This window comes from Lissotriton vulgaris, chromosome 7, assembly GCF_964263255.1.
Source record: "Lissotriton vulgaris chromosome 7, aLisVul1.2, whole genome shotgun sequence".
Taxonomy (NCBI): domain Eukaryota; kingdom Metazoa; phylum Chordata; class Amphibia; order Caudata; family Salamandridae; genus Lissotriton; species Lissotriton vulgaris.
Genome location: NC_141695.1, coordinates 1,152,914,887 through 1,152,922,073, shown reverse-complemented (window position 1 = coordinate 1,152,922,073; position 7,187 = coordinate 1,152,914,887). Strand labels below are relative to the sequence as shown.

Genomic DNA, 7,187 nt, shown 5'->3' with positions numbered 1-7,187 from the left:
GGTAGGAACAGAAATGTGCAATATACACTAAGATACAATGTATTTCTGCTCTCTTGTTGCGCTGGTGTACTGTGTGCTGCCAAGGGCCAAGCAGGCACCCTTGAACCACAGTGCAGATGAGTCTGCGTTACAGGCAGGATTTTTTGTATGCAGAAGGAATGCCTTCCAGCAAAAAAACAATCCTTAGAGGCATTTTCCTCAGAAAAGAGGAAATAATGAGAAAGAAAGATATTTCTCCTCGGTACTCCTCATTTGTGAAGGCGTACCGTCTTCATGCGATCACAGGTTTACTGACCTGAAAAGTGGGATTGAGTCAAAGTCCAAGGGTGGATGCATGGGAATGCCCATTCTCCACCCATGGAACCTCTTCTCAGCACAGATTAATGTCATTTTGGTATTTTGGTGGAGTGCTCCTCCCTCCTCTCTTGAATGTGTGTGCTCTTGGCTCCCTCTGAATCAGTGCTCCAGCCGACTGTGACAGTGTTTCTGGGATTCACTTCACACCGCATAGGCTTAGAGCAGCATCATTTTATTGCTCCAAAATATTACTAATCATATATTCATTGAGATGTTGATATATTAACTTGTGGGTTGATAGTTGTCAACATATTCGTATATAAAGAAATCATATTAGTATATTCTTAAGCTTAATTCATATTTTATAGCGTATTTGCATTAATCAAATGTAGCAGAACCTAAGCCTTACTGGGGCTAGGCCTTAAGTTGAGCAAAGTTGTTTAACAAGTCTTTTTCCATATATTGACTGCCATGTTCTTTTAAAAATTGTTCACGCTTTCCTTCCTTTCCCAGGTGTTTTAGCAAGATGAGCTCTTTTCTTTAGGTTGAGCAGCTCTTAGATTAGGAAACGTTAATTAGAGCTTTGTTGTGGGTTGCGCTCTTCGAGGATATGGGAGAGAGCCTCTTTTCCAGGCGGACCTGACACAGGTACTTTCCAAGCTTGTGCAGCTGAATGCCTCTTTGTTCAGTGGTCGACCCTTAGGGGGTCTACCTGCTCCCAGAAGTCAGTAAACCCTCATTGGTCCATCCAGAGGGAGTTGAAGGGAATGAGCTTCTGGAGACTTATGGTTGATTTTAATTGTGCATCTCTTCGAATAGTTTAGAAGATCTTGTTCTGACTTCACTGAGGGAAGACCTTTCCTTAACTCTCCTGATTTTCTGACTCATATATACTCCTTGAGCTTCTCCATTGAACATCCATGTCAAATTTCCCCTGAACCTGGAACAAACTCCCCTCTCAGTATCAGACAAAGCCTGACACTGCACCTATTCACAAAGGACTTCAAGACCTGGCTCTTTGGACGACCACGGAGTTGCCCCCCCCCCCCCCCCCCTCTGCGTCTTGAGACCTTCACAGGTGAGTAGTGCACTCAATAAATCCCTAATTGATTGATTGATTGATTGAACCTTAATTTGGCTCAACTGATGCTGACGTCTTCCGCTGACATCATCCACTTAAAATTTCACATTACCACTCTCAATGCTTTAGTTATTGAAAGTTCCTTTATGAAACCAATGTTCTTTCTCTTTTTCTATTCTGTATTGATTATATTTCGCATTTTCTTTTATCTAATTCATATGGCATACCCAAACTGATGTATATGCTTATTTGATAAACTGATTTAATGATCTGGTTAACTTTAACCTTGACTAATTTGTTAATAAGTGTTTAAGGTTAGGAAACCTTCCTTTCTGTCGTTCTTGTGGAGCCCTATAGTTTTCACAGTAATTGAACTTTGGTGCTGATGCTGGCTCCTTTCACACATTTTCAGTGGATAAACAAAGATCCATATGACCAGAGTAGCAACTTGTATAGCAATTACACCAGAACTTATAGATATAAGAAAGTGCGACACATCAGGCTCGGTCCCGTTTTGGCTACAGTTACTGTTACAGTTTCTTTTCTGAATGGCATGGTAGTGGTTTGACAACATTGCTGGAGTCAGCAGATCCAACAGGACTCTACGAGAGATTCAAAAGGCTCACAGACAGGGCTTCTTGTACCGTACAGAGGAGCTAACCTGGCCAGAGGTATAGTTAAATCGTGCATCGCTGCCCGTCCGTCCCCAAGGAGCAGGCAACCGGGAGGCAAGCAGAGAGATATAGGTCTATGTATGTAATCTCGCAGGCCAAGAATCACAAAGGTAAAGTTAGACCAAAAGGCTAACTTATACCAAAAGTCTAACTTTACTACTTTTCGGTATTCACAAAGGTAAGTTACGACTAGTAACTTTGCTACTAGTAAACTTACTAGTAGTAAAGTTATTGATTGTAAAATTACTAGTAGTAAAGTTACTAGTAGAAACGTCGCTTTGTGAATGACTTTCCTACAGCTGTAATGACTTATGACCTATACCTCTTCTTTCACACAAGTGTGCGAGTACAGGAGAGGCTCCTCCCAGGTGTGGCTGCATGGTAAAACACCCGACAATTTAGCGCAAGTAAGTGCATGAATTGTGCATGATTCACCAGTGTGTTTTCCACATGTGCTGAGAATTTTGTGACTTTAAATGTGTACCACAATGGGTGCATTTACATGAGATAAATACCTCAATATCTACATGCAAAATAAAAAAACGAAATAAACAGTTTTTAAATATTTTTTTTAAATGTAGGGTTTGTAAAACGAATTTGACTGTAAAGACATCCATAATGGTTTATCCATAGCTGAGGACAGTGGACAGGCAGGTAAGGCTTATTCTTAGCTGCATGTACACGATTGGTGCAATAAGGACTGATAGTAGGGTTATCACTGACTGCCCTGATGAAGGCCAAAAACCCTCCCATGAGGGATCCTATAGAGGCCAAAACATGTTGGCAATGATAAGAACATGATGCTTGAGGGAGGTTCCCAGTGGCATTCTCATGTTTAATTTTGAATCCAGCTGAGCGTACCCAAGAATAAAGGAAATACCAGGGTTTACAGTGAGGTTCTTTTAGACCAAAATCTGAACCTCGCTTATATGAAATGAAATGAAAAGCCCATTTGTAAAGCGCGATAGCTGCCCTCAGGTGTCCCAGCGATACGGACGACACTTGCCAGTGGAAAACCATTGAAGATTTATTCGATTTTATTGAAGAGGAAAGTTTTTAAGTGTTTGCGGAACAGAAGTAGGTTAGGTTGGGAGCGCAGATGAAGGGGGAGGGAGTTCCATAGTTTGGCCGAGTTATAAGAGAATAATCGGCCTCCACTTCTGGATTTCTTGATCCTGGGGACTGTAGCCAAGAAGGAGGATGCTGAACCGAGTTGTTTATTTGGGTGGTAGGGGGTGATCAGGGAGTGATTAATGACTGCACCCGTTCTCCAGAATGCTGAGTGAGTGATGCAGAGGGTCTTGAAATGTATGCTTTCCCTGACTGGAAGCCAGTGAAGGGTTCTAAGGCCGGGTGTGGCTGAGAGGTGACGGTGAATCTGGCGCAGTGTTCGGGCAGCACATTTTTGTATGATCTGAAGCTTGCGTAGGGTAGTCTGTGGGGCTCCTAGGTAAAGTGCGTTTCCGAAGTCAAGGCGGGACAGAATTAGACCTTGAACCATGATCTGTTTTGCCTGGAAAGGCAGGAGGGGGAAAATCTTCCGAAGGAGCCTGAGTAGCCCGAAGCAGGTGACTGACAGTTTTGTTGCTTGCTGGTTAAAGTTCAGGGATTTGTCCAACCAGATGCCAAGGCTCTTTATGGTGTCCTTTGTTGTGAGGGGGGGAGGGGGTAACCAAGGCAAGAGTGCCATAATGAATTGATAGTGGGGGAGGGGGAGTTGCCTAGGAGCATTAGCTCCGTTTTGTCTCCGTTTAATTTAAGACATGAGGCAGTCATCCATTTGGTTACTTCTTCTAAGCAGTCCAACCAATTATTCTGATTTCCCTCCCCAATGAGATTGAGGTTAGCATGTTGATATCATCTTAACATGGTGGGTCGGACTGACTGATGATTTAGCATGCCACAAAAGAGTGGGTGATGCCTTTCCATCCAAATCTTTGTCCTTTTTTGATTTTGCCCTTTTATAATGAAAAGTGTTGGTATTTCAGAAATTAGAATAGGAATATTGGCCTTGCCATACCTTTTGTGTTTTATGTTTCATGTGTAGAGGATGTACAGCAAGCAGACCTCTAGCTCTCTTGTTGTGTGATTTAGTATGAATTGGTGCCATAAACTCACAATAGTGAATGGATATATGACGTTACAACGCATAGTTTTACAACGCATACCTTTACAACGCATACCTTTACAACGCATTTTTTACAACGCAACATCCATTACAACGCATTCCATTACAACGCATGCCATTACAACGAATTTTTAAAAACTACCTTTACAACGCATTGCATTACAACGCATACTACCTTTACAACGCATACAAATTACAATGCATAACATTACTTTGCATGGATGGTAAGTATTGGATAGTGTAGAGGTAAAAATTACTATTCTAACTCCAGGGGGGTGCAACAGTAGGGTAAGTGTTGGATAGTGTAGGGGTAAAAATTACTATTCTAACTCCAGGGGGTGCAACAGTAGGGTAAGTGTTGGATAGTGTAGGGGTAAAAATTACTATTCTAACTCCAGGGGGTGCAACAGTAGGGTAAGTGTTGGATAGTGTAAGGGTACTATGTGTTGAAATGGTATGCGTTGTAATGGTATGTGTTGTAATGACTGCGTTGTAATGACATGCGTTGTAGTGGGATGCGTTGTAGTGTCATGTATTGTAATGGTTGTGTTGTAATGGCATGCAATGTAATGGATGTTGCGTTGTAAAAATGTCCTTGTAATGGTAGTGCGTTGTAAAAGTTGCGTTGTAAAGATTGTTTCCCTCGTGAATCTCTTGCCTCTTATGATAGTACCTCTACCTTTTTTATTGCAAATGGAGAGGAGAGTAAGGGCCAGATATATCAAAGGGTTTTACTCATTCTGTGTCTGTGAGAAAGTGCTTTAGTACATATAGCCCTAAGTCATTGTATCCCCTTCTGAAAAACCACTGCCACTTGGTAAACATCAGTCACCCTGCATCAGTCACCCTGCGTGTTGTCACAACGCGGTCATTACAACGACCCTGTTGTAATAAAACAATACCATTACCCCGCAAGTCATTACAAAGACTTGCCAAGGAGGAGAGAAGGTGTTGGATTTTAAATCCAACACCTTCTCTCCCTACTGTCCGCACAAACTGGAGTTGGAATAGTAAATTATACTATTCCAACATCCAGCACCCCCCTTCGCAAGTCATTGCAAGTCGCTGTAACGACTTGCGGGGTAATGGCATTGCGTTGTTACAACACGATCGTTGTAGCGACAGCGTTGTAACAACATGCAGGATGAGGGAACGCCAGAAAAGGAGGCATGTCCCTGCTACTTCCCTGGCATAGGCGGAAGTGAAGTGGTGTGGCTCAATGGTTAGAGGCGGCAGACCCGTAAGCAGAGGACGGCCCGGGACCAGGGTTCGATTCCCGACGTGGCAGGGTCGTGGACCATGGTCAGCGGGCTCGATAATTCTCGCCTCGTTGCCTACTCCAGTCAGGGACCACACTCGGCAACTCTGGGCATTAGCTTTCCTCATCTTCACAACGGCCCCCCCAGACTGCCGGGGATGCTTGGTCGCACCTTAGGGTTACCCATTAGGGACCATCTCTCAGGGTGAGCCAGGACGGGTTCCCCAGCGGTCGAAGCGCAGAGATACTCCTCCGGGAGTCGATTCCTAGCGCTATATAAACCCACAATTAAATTAAATATAAATTAAATATGTGCCTCCCTAATCCTGTCGGCCCTCAAATTTACTTTTGTGCTCTCAGTGAGGCGTAGTTCCTGAAGTAACCCTATGTCCACCCTGTAACATCTGAGAAACCCAAAGACTTGCCACACTGCATTGGTCATTCATGTCTTGGACATTCAAAGACATTAGGTTGATTTCAGACATCTAAGGCCCTAGACGAAATACAGCTGGAGGTTGATTTGCAGACAGAGTAGTAACCCAATGGGTTGTTGTAGTTGCTTAGTTAAGGATAACCATGGTGTAAGCAAATTGGGAGCTTGTGGGGAGATAAGCATATGTAACAAACAAGGAACAATCCTTTCTATACATCCATTGTGTAACAAACCAAAACCCCAAAAGAGAACAAAGTAACCAGCATTGTGAACGTGATGAAAAGAATGACCAGTCCAACCATGGCAGTCTGATTTCTAAATATCTACATATCCCTACCTCACACTATCCCTACTCTGAGAGTATAGTGGGTTCACACTCTGCCCGATCTTCGAAGATACCCTGAGACCCCATCCCTGGATGACTTGGTCTGAAGTTGGATTGGTAATCTCTCTCTGCAGGATCAGCATGAAGATCAGCATTGGCAGAGCTACATGTTGAACAAGACAGTCGTCCCAGGACCATTGTGGCTGGAGTGCCTCCTTCGACCCACTAAGGGATAGTGCACTGAAACCACTGTATTAGAGATTCAGCTCTGATGCAATTATGTAACTAGATGTTAGAAGCTGTATACAAGCGAAGAAAGCGTCTCATAGAATATCTTGTTCTATGTTCCCAGCCTTGAACGAAGAGTAGGGATTTAAATAGCAGGAAAGGCGTTCTAAACCAAACAGCATGTACAACGTTACTTAGACTCATATTGTGAAAATAAAATATGTAAAAGTTAACAGGGCTTAAACAAAGTTAGCTAAAATGTGTAAAATGTAAAAGTAAAATGAGAACCAATGTGGGTCCAAGAGGGCTTCACCACATTACTAAGTGAATTTGTGTATGCGGGGCGGGCAGTGCACGCTGTAGGCTGCGGACATGCCTCCAAAGGGCAAAGGTGGTGCAAAAAGCAGCAAAGGTGGAGGAGCATCTGGCAGTGATGGTGGCGATAAAAAGGCTCAGGCTCCCAAAGGCTGGCACTGCATTAAAGGTTCCACACATTCTCTGTGAAAAACATGGCAAAGCAATGGAGGCCATGTAAAAGCTGAAGTCAGGAGTTTGATTCAGTGAAGAGGCAACACATTATAGTGAAGACAAAGCCAGGCAAGGGGGAGACTTGGGTTGGATGACCAGAGGATCTATGGTTCGACCTTTTCAAGAAGCCGCCTTTGCTTTGTCTGTCAGTACCATGGACAAGCCAGTATACACAGACCCTCCTGTCACAACCAAATTTGGATACCACATCATCATGGTGGAAGGAAGAAAATAG

The 7,187-nt window shown here is 43.4% G+C and overlaps 1 pseudogene; it reads left to right on the top strand.

Moving 5' to 3' along the window:
* Positions 1–6,773: 6,773 nt before the first annotated feature.
* Positions 6,774–7,187, top strand: LOC147703066 (peptidyl-prolyl cis-trans isomerase NIMA-interacting 4 pseudogene; annotated as a pseudogene).